The sequence below is a fragment of the Eurosta solidaginis genome, chromosome 5, assembly GCF_040869045.1.
Source record: "Eurosta solidaginis isolate ZX-2024a chromosome 5, ASM4086904v1, whole genome shotgun sequence".
Taxonomy (NCBI): Eukaryota; Metazoa; Arthropoda; class Insecta; order Diptera; family Tephritidae; genus Eurosta; species Eurosta solidaginis.
In genome coordinates this window covers 243465071-243477720 of record NC_090323.1, presented here as the reverse complement: position 1 = coordinate 243477720, position 12650 = coordinate 243465071, and the positions used below count along the sequence as shown (strand labels likewise).

The following is a 12650-nucleotide window of genomic DNA, read 5'->3' as shown; positions in this document are numbered from 1 at the left end:
TCGGATTGCTTGCTGAAACAGTTGGGCGATTTATTTGCAACTCCTGTATACGACCTCTCAAAGCTTCTATCTCGGCATCCATTTTGTCCTCGAGCTGTACAATTTTTGTATTCTGTGCTTCTAACTGCGAAGACATTTGAGCCACCTGCAATGATAAGCGCTCCTGTTGTGCTTCCATCTTAGATGTAATCTGTGTCGGCATTTCTGAAATACGCGTTTCTTGTGCTTCAATCTTCGATGTTATTTCTGACAACATCTCTGCAATACGTGTCTTCTGTTCTTCCATCTTGGATGTTATACGTGTCTCCTGTTGAGAAGTCACTGTCGATGTTTGAGCAGATATTGTAGCCAAAATCATGTTCAAGTCTGTGCTCGTAACTGTCTGCGTAACTGTCTCTTCCATTTTTGTTTTTTTCCTCGCCATCAAGATGAAAGACATACTCTTCCACGTCAATTCCTTCTAATTCCATTGCCTGTCGTAGTCTTGCCTGAAGTTCGAGTTTATTGCCGGTTGTATTCAATCCACGGGCTTCCAACTCCTTTTTCAGTTGCTGGATCCTTAATTCACTTAACTTCGCCATGTCCTTGTTGTGCTCTGTAACTCTGGAATTTATTCAACAATTCCTCTTCTGACACCAATTGTAACGAATTTACTGCAAATCCTCTTATTTGCCCTTCTGCTAAGTTCGAATCACTAAACTGTTGAATAAATAACTCCAATATTAAATAATGGAAAAATGGCCTTTATTAAAGTACTTCACAATAACACTTATACTTTGCAACTAGCTGGCGTAATAACCAAACTGATTGATAGATCAAATGAAACTCTACTATTGCCCGCCAGATTGCGTGCTTAATCAATAACTGCTTGATAGCTCAACTCAAACTGAATTCCAGCGCCTCTACATTTGCTGCCTTTTATACTCTCTGATTTCAACGTTGCATCTTCTAGGCGCGTCCATTTCCAGAATCTTCTAGTCCATCAGCTCTCAAACTTCTCAGCTGTAACTACAATTGCACGATTTTATAGCTTCTCTTATTGCATACTTTCAGGAGTATCTCAGATATATGCATGTGTTTGTGCATTGACTCTTCGCTGCTCGTATACGTACATGGTACATATGTGTAGACGCAATTATTGTTTCGTTTATGTAGATACATAATGATTGAATTATTGATGTGAATTCACGTCACTGCTTAGCATCGGCTTAGAGATAGCAGATCCCCTTAGTTTTGCTAATATTCGTAACAATATTTTGTGTGTTAACAGTGCTTCGTACCATTCAAACGGTCCAGTGATAATACCGGATCGCGCGAGGTCAGGGCGGATCCAGCACGATTTGGGAGGGGGAGGGCGATTTAAGTTAACTTTTTAAGTAAGATAAAGTGACCTTAAACTTTTTCATACAAACACTCATACATATCTACACTCATCTACAAAAGTCATCATCACTCAGATTTTTCCAGTTTTTAGTAAGTTTTGCTTCGACCTTCATTATTTTCGATATTTTTATAAAAATATGTATTATTATATAACACCAACAATCCAAATATACACTTAAAACTTTTTAGAAAATTGGGGAAAATTCCGTGAATTTTCATGCAAATTTTCACGGTAAGAATTTTTAGAATTTATCTCTCAGAAAAATTCTAAAAATTCTTACCGAAAAGCTGAAAATTTGCATGAAAATTCGCGAAATTTTCTAAAAAGTTCTAAGTTTCTATTTGGATTTTTGGTGTTATATAACAATACATCTAATATATAAAATTCTTCTGTCACGGTTTTAGAGGCTTAACTCCTCTGAAACGGCTGAACCGATTCTCATGAAATTTTGTGAGCATATTGGGTAGGTCTGAGAATCGGCCAACGTCTACCTTTTTTTTCGCTACGTGCTTAGGGTCTTGAGATCAAAACGTGGACCCGGGTACCCCTAGAATGTGTTTATACAATATGAATATCAAATGAAAGCTGTTGATGAATGCTATAGTACAGGATAATTTTCATACAACTGGGAGGCTAGGGTCTCGAGATATAGCCCAAAACGTGGACCCAGGTACCCCTAGAATGTGTTTATACAATATGGATATCAAATGGAAACTGTTGATGAGTGCTATAGTACAGGATAATTTTCATACCCCTGGGTGACTGGGTCTCGAGATATAAGTCAAAACTTGGACCCGGGTACCCCTAGAATGTGTTTATACAATATGGATAACAAATGAAAGCTGTTGATGAGTGATTTGGTAGAGGATAATTTTCATACCCCTCGGTGACTAGGGTCTGGAGATATAGGCGAAAACATGGACTCGGATACCCCTAGAATGTGCGTGTATTATGGACATCAAATGAAAGCTGTTGCTGAGAGCTCTAAAGTTCATTGTGATATTCGATATAAAAAGAAGTGTACATTTTGATTGTCACTCCATAACTCGAGAACGGATAGAAAGATTGCCATGAAATTATTAGGAAAGATACAGGAAGAAGAGATGATGGTTAGTTGATTTTGAAATCCCAAATCGGTTTAGCCATATGTATATAAAAATCAATTCTGTGTGTGTGTTCGCTATGGAAACGTATTTCCCACACTTCAATCATCACCAAATTTTGGCTATAGGTTCCTTCGATCGAAGGTTTTAGGCTAAAAATAATTTCGATATATAAAAGGGGCGTGACACCTCACATACAAATGGAATCTTTGGTACTGCATAACTCTGAATGTATACATGCCAGAACATTGAAATTCAGTGAGGTGTTATATGAGGTCAATCCCTAACACCACCAAGAAAATGTGGAATTGGGAAAAAGGGGGCGTGGCCCTTCCATACAAATGGAATATATCATACCGCATATCTCTGGATGTAGTAAAGGTAGGATAATGAAAATTGGTAAGAAGCTATATGACGTTAAGTCCTAACACCTCCAGTAAAATGTGGAATTGGAAAAAAGGGGCGTGGCACCTTCCCTACAAATGGGATTTTTCAGAACTATGGTGGCCATACAAACTTAGGTTATTTTAACGCCTAAAGTTTGACTACATTGTTGAGTTTGGCTGTTATTCCTTTTGGACGTTTAGTAATCTGCCGTCGTTAAAAAAATGTGTTAGCTTCAGTCTATCTACATCTTCTACAAAAATCAAATTATGTGTGTGTGTTCCCTATGGAAACGTATTTCCCACACTTCAATCATCACCAAATTTTTGCTATAGGGTCCCTCGATCACGACGAATGTTTTTCATATTTCAGAATTAAGAATTTTAAATTAGAATTTTTTTTGGCTGTGCGAACGAGCAATTTTAGCTCCCAAAAATGATCATGTTAACAAAATCAATGATCGCATTCAAAACCAAATTCCTGGTGAAGTGACGAAATATAAATCGAACGACACTTTTACATATGAAGATCAAATTGCGAATTATCCAATTGAATTTCTAAACTCTTTAGAGCCACCTGGAATGCCTCTGCGCATATATTAACTTTGAAAATTGGCTCACCAATAATGCTTCTGCGGAATTTAGACCCACCAAAATTGTGCAATGGAACCAGGCTTTGCGTTCAGAAATTAATGTAATCGAAGCAACAATCATCAGCGATTAAAGCAAAGGTGAAAATGTGCTCATACCACGCATCCCAATGATTCCTACAGATTTGCCATTCCATTTTAAGCTCTTGCAGTTTCCTGTGCGCCTTGCATTTGCAATTACAATCAACAAAGCACAAGGACAATTTAGAGAGTCCGTGCTTTTCCCATGGCCAGCTATTGTTTATCTTTGCACCTTTGCACCGAACGAAAAAACCAAAACTATTGTGTACCCACATGCATTACAATAACATACAATAATAAAATGTTTTAAACGAAAATTTCACCAAATATCCGTAATTCAATTCAATTTACAGAACAATAAACTAAATTATCAACAAACAAAACAGAAAAAATAACGCAACATTCATTCGATCTCGGGCGTTACAACGTACGCCGGATAAAGCTAGTTTCGTATTTGATATTGTTTTTGTTGCTAGTTTCGTATATAAATTTGCCTATATTAGTATTTACGATGCTTTTTTCCGGGAAGTATACCAGAGACGGACTGGGACTGGGATTAGGACTAGGACTGGGACTGGGATTAGTACTAGGACTGGGACTTAGACTCGGAATGGGACTGGAACAAAATACATACCACCCTCTGGGACTAGCAATAAGAGATGTAGAAGAAGGAGAAAAACTTGAGAGAAGAGAAAAGAGAGAAGTAGACTGATAAAGAGATAGAATGAGACGAAGTTGTAGATGAAGCGAAAAATACGGAGGGAGGAGTGAATAAAAATATTAGGAAAAAGTGTAGAGGGGTAGGGCAAAGTTAGACGGAAAAAGCTTATTAAAATGTATGCAGATAGCCCAAATTTAGGGCAGAACAACGTCTGCCGGGTCTGCTAGTATTTTTATAAAAATAGCGACAATAATTTAGGTCGAGCCAAATTTAGTGACCGTATATATTTTAATAATAAGCCATTATAAATTATTGTTTGTTATGTAAGCTAACACCAATATTCTGGCTGCATTGACTGACAATTATAATAAAAAGATATCAACTCTTTCTATAATTTTTAATGATTCAATGAAAAATAAACTATTGCAATTATCAGTCACTGCAAGCCAGCATATGGGTGTAACATAAAATTAATTAAAATATAAGTACTTACATATGTTTGTATTGAATTATTGATAAATTTATTTATATTGTAAATTCAATCTTCCTCTTTCCTGACTTTGCGAAGCGTTCTATAATTTTATCAGTATCAACCGTGATGTCAATATGCGAGTTAATCGCTTCTCTTTCATTACACTACGGAACCAGGTTTCAAGGCGCCGAAGATTTGAAAAACTCCTTTCGGCGGTTGCGTTACTAACTGGAAGTGTAGCCAGAATACAAAGCAACTTGTGAACTACAAATATACGGAACGGGGCTTTAATTTTTTATGCCGACTCCGAACGGCACCTGGAACGCAGATGAATTTTCACTGAGAAGGTGTTTAATGCTTTTTTGTAATTGAATGAACTTTTTTCTTAAATTTTCATGTTGCCTTTGCGCGGGTCTTAAACCCAGCACCCTCGGTGTGGTAGGCGGAGTACGCTACCACTACACCACGGAGCCGCCAGAGTCTTGAACCAGCAAAAGCAATGAATTAAGCTTAAATTCCGGTTAAATAATTATAAGATGAAAATAACAATTGTTCACTTTGTTTTGGGAAAACCCTCATTTTTTATTGATCTTGATGAGAAAATTTATGTTTCATGAAAAATGTACGCTTATTGTGAACCCTATACAACCTGTTGGAAAGGATATCTTATTATTCCGTTTTTTCGGGTCGTGTATTGAAAGGTCTTATACAGGCTTTGAAACATTATAAATGTGTCAATTAGGCTAATTCGCGACTATTTTTATTAGTTATCTTAGCTGAAAAATACTAAAAGTTTATCCACATTTAAGCAACTCTCCACATTGTTCATAAAGTACGAGCCCTCGACTTTCAAAGAATTTCTGCTGCATTAACCGAATTTCGTACCGGAGGAAGATAGGTTCCATCAACTACTAAGAGCTGCGCAAAGAACTATAGGTTGATTTAATTTTACATATTTTTTTATCTTTATGTAGAATTATGTATAGTATAAGTCAGAGCGTGCCAAAATTCCCAAAATAATGGAGATTTCCTGGCGTGAATGTATTACTGCTGGCAAATAGTAACACATTAACGCGATGTAGGGACTGAAATTCGCGAAGGCCTATATAAATATTTTTTTTTTGACATTTTAAAAATATTTGTCCTTCTTTTGTTTTTTCAAAACGAATTTTTGTCCAGAAAAATGATGTGGTGTGGCAACCGTGATCCTGAAATAGTGACCAAGGCTGTCAAATTTCAGCGAAAAGTATGCAATTCTTTCTCCAAATACCAGAATTGTACATTTTTTCTGCTGATTTTACCCACAGCGAAACAAATGGAATAAAATATTTCATCCGAAATATTATCAATTGCAGATCTTGGGAGGGGGGGGGGGGGGGGGGGTTGATTAGGACGATCTTATAGATTATACATACATAAAAGTTAAAAATTTTAAAATTTTATATGTAATTAAAACAAACTTTTATAATTTTCATAAGTTCCAGATCAGGCGGAGTGGGCGATCGCCCCCTTGCCGCTCCCCCCACGGGATCCACCACTGCGCGAGGTGCAGAAACTAGGAAAACTGGGGCCTGGATCGACGCATTAAACAGCAGACCTGACCCCTCGCGCAAGAGCAGGAGTAAAACTAAAAAAAAAATGGGCAGATTCAGAGAGACCGGCAGTAATTTTAATATCAGGCTAGTAAGACAGGATTTGTTACAATTTGCTTCACTGTGGGGAGAATTCATTAAAATAACGATTGACGATAATGAGAAGTGGTGTTACAACAAATAGCCGAAGCGTATTAAATAAAACTCGAATAAAAAATTCTAAGCATTGAGAAAAGTGCGGAAAATTTTCGAAAAAGAGAAAGTTCTCACGCGGAATATTTTGATATGAATATATTTTAGCGCAACATTGCTTTTATTTATTGAGCCAAGTGTTTCAATACATGCTGTCATTGTAATAGGTACAATATGCTCCAGGCATGGATTTTCTTTTAATAAATAGCTTGCTAGAATACAATACTAAATATTCTCAGCAGCTGCACACAGTGAGCGACAATTATGCTGCGCTGTTAGAACCGATTCGCGTGTTCAGCCTCTAATGGCAAACTGGTGTCCCTTTTGCACTAGCCTTTGGGTGTGTGGAAGTCCAGATGTTTGTTGCGACACATACCCGCCAGAATGGATGAGCATATTAGCATGAAATTTGGCACAAGGGTAGCGAATAGTCTAGAAAGATCTAGCGAATATATATATATTTTTCAAGGTGGTCCCACGCATGGCGCAATCACGCCAGGACGGCTGAACAGCTTTAATTTGTATATCGCACAGATAGCTAATAGGCTAGATGGATCTACTGATTATACTTCTTCGGAAATTAAGATGTACGATGACCACTGGGATCACCAACTTTTTAATCGTTATACTTTTAAGTATATTGACCTGGAATAATGATATTAAATCTGTTAGTCATATTATGAAACAATATAGAACAATTAGGGAAAAGTGTTCAGTGTACTACTCCAAGTCTATTTGATCTAGATTAATACTATTTGGTAACTGGGCCATACAGATCGGGGTCAAATCAATTCTGAGATTTCCATATCGTTACAACACCATCATCCCTTCATTGTTTTCGGCTTCATGTCGGAACTATTTCGGGATAATTTCATAACGATTTCGAGATTGGAATTCTTGCAGGGTGGTTTTAAGGTTGTGCTGTAACTAATTTTGGTAATTTTTCGGAACGGTTTCGATCTTGTTTTTAGGACCATTTCGGGACTATTTCAGGATTGTTTTCGGAAACTTTATAGACAATTACGCGACGTTTCGATATTTTGTTCGAAATTGTCGAGTACCTAAATGGGCTATTTCGAAACTATTGGATTGATTTTAAGTTCATTTCGGTTTTGCTTTAGCGTTTATTTCGGGATTAAATCACGATCATTTCGATATTGTATACGGTTCATTTTGTGAATACTTTCGGGATTTTTCAAGATTATTTTTCTTATATTTTTGCAACTGTTTAGACATAAATTCTGCACTATCTCGGCATTGTTTTCTTAACCATTTTGGGATATTTTTTTAGCAGTATATCGGTACTGTTTCGAGATTTGTTCTAGATTGTTAATTTAGTATTCAAGCAACCGTTTTTTCTTGCCAGCAATTTTTCAAAAAAAAAAAACGGCATTTTTTTTATTTTTCGAATAATTGAATGTACCTATTTTTTGTCTAGATAATGTACATTGTATATTACACACTTTTTGTGGAGATACATACTAAATAAAGTTGACGTTACTTCTACATACATATATAAATGCTTGTACCGTCATCGAATATCTCATACTAAATGCGCGAGAAGAATATTTTCGCACACTCAAACGTTGATTCGAATATTTTTTCAGATTGAAAAATTTGAATATTCGGCACATTTCAGTTCGGAAGCTCGGCCGGTGCAAATGGATTTATCGCTTCAATATTTATCGATGTGCTGAGTGTTTGAATGTTGCTTGTGTGCGTTTTTTGCACAACAACAACGCGGCATTGCGGCGCTTCAAAAAAGTGTAAACCGGGTAACCGCAATTAAAGTGCCTGAGAATTAAAAAAGTTAAAGAAGATAGCAAAAATCGATTAGGATAAAGGGAATTGAATAAAATTTTATCTTGAAAAAGTGAGTTGAAGAATGTTTAACATCTGAAAATTTTACGAATGAGCATTATTTCGTAATCGATGAAAATTGCTTCTGCGAATTTATATTTTGTGAAATTGTTAACGAAAATCTTGAATTGAATAAACAACTTGTTGGAAAATTGTGAATTACGTAGCAATGTATGTATGTATGTACATATGTAGATTTATGAATTTTAGCAGAGTAAAACAGATTTTAAAGTGAAATCGAAAATTTTATTTATACTCAAAAATATTCATAAAATATCCGATTTTAAAAATAGCTTGAAAGTATGTGCTCCTGTTGGTGAAATTGTGTCGCCATGGCAGTCGTGCAACGGCAATAAAAAAATAAAATCATAAAACATTTGGATATTCAAAAACCCAGCGAACGAACTGTACGTGGGTGTGAGTGCAATATTTTGTGTCTGCGAATTTTACGAAATTTTTTTCCTGTGATTTTTAGAAGTATCTGTGGAGGTGCCCTGCAGAAAAATTCAAATGTTAAAAAAATGTTAACTAATAATTGAATATTTTACCGGATTCTGGAAAGTAACTTACTTGTAGTTAAAGTCATCTAATAATTTGTTGGAAAGCCATTCAAGATTGCAACCACTTGAACCGTGAAGTTGAGCAAACCAACGATAATAATTTTAAGTGAAAACAAGTAAGGACGGCTGTGCCGAAGACTTCATACCTTTCATGAATGGGGCTGAACAATAATCTTATCCCGTTCGTAATCTCGAAATAATCGGATTTATAATATAAGAAATATATAGATGTACATACCTAAACGATTTTTAAAATAAATATAAAATAAAAAATCACAAAAAACCCCTTATCTGAACGATCGGTTATATGGAATAGGTAGATACTATATACATATAGCTCCGATCAAAGTGATTTTTTTAGGAAATCTTCTATGATATATTAGAATAAATATCACCAAGTTTCACGTATTTATATTGGAAATTAAGGGAGAAATTGCCAAAAATCTTTCTATCTGAACGATCGGTTGTATGGGATATATATTATATATAGCTCCGATCGATATGATTTTTACAGGAAATCTTCTATGATATATTAGAATACATATCACCAAGTTTCACGTTTTTATATTGGAAACGAAGGTAGAAATGGCCAAAAATCTTTCTATCTGAACGATCGGTTGTATGGGATATATACTATATATAGCTCAGATCAAAGTGATTTTTTCAGAAAATCTTCTATGATATAATAAAATATATATCACCAAGTTTCACATTTATACTTCCTAAATTAAGGGAGAAATGGCCAAAAATCTTCCTATTTGAACGATCGGTTGTATGGGATATATATTATATATAGCTCCGATCGAAATGATTTTTATAGGAAATCTTCTATGATATATTAGAATATATGTCACCAAGTTTCACGTTTTTATATTGGAAACTAAAGGAGAAAGGGCCAAAAATCTTTCTATCTGAACGATCGGTTGTATGGGATATATATTATATATAGCTCCGATCGAAATGATTTTTACAGGAATCTTCTATAATATATTAGAATATATATCACCAAGTTTCACGTTTTTATATTGGAAACTAAGGGAGAAATGGTCAAAAATCTTTCTATCTGAACGATCGGTTGTATGGGAAATATACTATATATAGCTCCGATCAAAGTGATTTTTTCAGGACATCTTCTATGATATATTAGAATATATATCACCGAGTTTCGCGTTTATACTTTTTAAATTGCGGCAGGAATGACCAAAATCGTCTTATCTGAACGATCGGTTGTATGGGAGATATATGTTATAGTGGTCCGATCCTACCGGATCCGATAAATGTCTAATATAATACAAAAATACATCCTTGTGCCAAATTTCATTGAGGTATCTCAAATTGCGTTCAAACAAACAGACGGACAGACGGACGGACGGACAGACAGACGGACATGGCTATATCAACTCAGTTCGTCGCCCTGATCAATTCGGTATACTTAATGGTGAGTCTATCTTCTATATTTCTCAACGTTACAAACATCGGACCAAAGTTAATATACCATTTCATGTTCATGAAAGGTATAAAAATAAAAAAAGGGAAAATTTGTGTCTTTTCACTTGTTTTTTTTTTCAAGAAAATATGCAAATATGTAAATATTTCATCTCCTATGCCCAGATCTGATTTCATGCATCCAGAATAATAGCCATCTGTTTTATGCGTTTATTGATGCATCGCTGATGGGGATTGTGTTGGTGCCATACCAATTACATATACCATATGCATAATGGTTATAAACAGGCTAACTTATTTTGAGAATAAAACTAGTTGACTAATAGTTCGATGACAAGTTATGCCGAAGTAACCACCTCTGACCTTTCTTTCGAGTTTCATTTCTAATCTAACTTTTCTTTCCGATACTAATCGCCAAGTTTGCGAAAGTTATAGAATATCTATCACAGGTGTGTTCTGTGATCGTCGGCGGCGGTACGAAGTGGTCTAGAGATGTGATCGCACTGCTCATGCATTCCGGCGAGTTCCGAAGCCATTTACAGGCTGTGGTGAAAACTTTTAGACGTTTAGCCTTGATATTCCTCAATCCACTAATTAACTTCTGTTTATATTTGCATGAACAGTAACAAATTTTCTAAAGGAAAAACGTACATACATCTTAGTTGCCTTGTCTCCTAGTAGGAGTCTTATCATTCGTAAAACGATGGTCAAATGAATTTACTTACTTAATTGGCGCTTAACTGTTTAAACGGTTATGGCCGTCCAACAAGGCGCGCCAATCGCTCATTCTCTCTGCCAACCGGCGCCAATTGGTCACACCAAGGGAGTTTAAATCGTTTTCCACCTGGTCCTTCCAACCGAGTGGGGGCCGCCCTCTACCTCTGCTTCCATAGGCGGTTTCCGACAGAAACACTTTCTTGGCAGGAGCGTCATCTTTCATTCGCATAACATGGCCTAGCCATCGCAGCCGCTGCGTTTTAATTCGCTGGACTATGTTGATGTCTGCGTATATCTCCTACAGCTCATTGTTAAATCTTCTTCGGTACTCGCCATCGCAACGCGTAGAGGTCCATAATTCTTTCGAAGAACTTTTCTCTCGAACACTCCCAGAGCCGCTTGATCTGCTGTTGTCATGGTCCATGCTTCTGCACCGTATAGCAGGACGGGTACGATAAGTGACTTGTAGAGTATGATTATCGTTTGCCGAGAGAGGACTTTACTTTTCAATTGCCTACCTAGTCCAAAGTGGCATTTATTGGCAAGAGTGATTCTTCGCTGGATTTCAGAGCTGATGTTGTTGCTAGTGTTGATGCTGGTTCCCAAATAAACGAAGTCTTTTACTATTTCGAAATTATGGCTGCCAACAGTAGCGTGGTTGCCAAGGCGCATATGCGCTGAATCTTTGCTCGATGACACCAGGTACTTCGTTTTGTCCTCATTCACCATCAAACCCATCTTTACCGCGTCTTTTTCCAGTTTGGAGTAAGCAGAACTAACGGCGCGGGTGTTTAGGCCGATGATATCAATGTCATCAGCATATGCCAGTAATTGCACGCTTTTATAGTATATTGTTCCAGTGCGGTTAAGTTCTGCAGCTAGTATAATTTTCTCCAGTCAAATTAAAGAAATCGCACGATAGGGGGTCACCCTGTCTGAAACCTTGTTTAGTTTCGAACGGCTCGGAGAGGTCCTTCCCAATTCTGACTGAGCTGATGGTGTTGCTCAACGTCATTTTGCACAGCCGTATAAGTTTTGCGGGGAAACCAAATTCAGACATAGCGGCATATAGGCAGCTCCTCTTCGTGCTGTCGAAGGCGGCTTTAAAGTCGACGAAGAGGTGATGTGTGTCGATTCTTTTTTCGCGGGTTTTTTCCCAGATTTGGCGCATTGTGAAAATCTGGTCGATGGTAGATTTACCGGGTCTGAAGCCGCACTGATAAGGTCCAATCGGTTGATTCACGGTGGGCTTCAATCTTTCGCACAATACACTTCACAGGACCTTATATGCGATATTAGGAAGGCTGATTCCGTGATAGTTGGTGCAGTTTGCAGTATCTCCCTTCTTGTGGACTGGGCAAAGAACACTTAGATTCCGTTCGTCGGGCATGCAACTTAACTTTTACACGAAACGCGGCAGGTTTTTAAAAAGTAAACCGCCTTGCTTGGTGTTTCAATCAAAAATCTGTCCATCTTTATTCATCTTCTCTTATTTATAACTTATTTACTTACCACCACATATAATGGTTTTGTGCTTAAGTTCTCAGTAAACTAATTTCATCATACGATGAAATAGGTTTAGCCTTGAAATGGCTTGCCCTTGAAAAAT

General features: G+C 36.8%; 1 protein-coding gene across 3 annotated transcripts in view; it reads left to right on the top strand.

Annotated features, from left to right (window-relative positions):
• The window catches only part of Usp47 (ubiquitin specific protease 47), a 75835-nt gene that overhangs the window by 15608 nt on the left and 47577 nt on the right, over positions 1 to 12650 (top strand). The window contains exon 1 of one of the 3 annotated variants that reach the window (XM_067789226.1): positions 8086 to 8331. The exons of the other annotated variants lie outside the window; for them this stretch is intronic. The gene's annotated coding sequence lies outside the window, so the exon portion shown is untranslated. Of the gene's footprint in view, positions 1 to 8085; positions 8332 to 12650 lie in introns of those variants that run through there. 3 annotated transcript variants of the gene reach the window in all.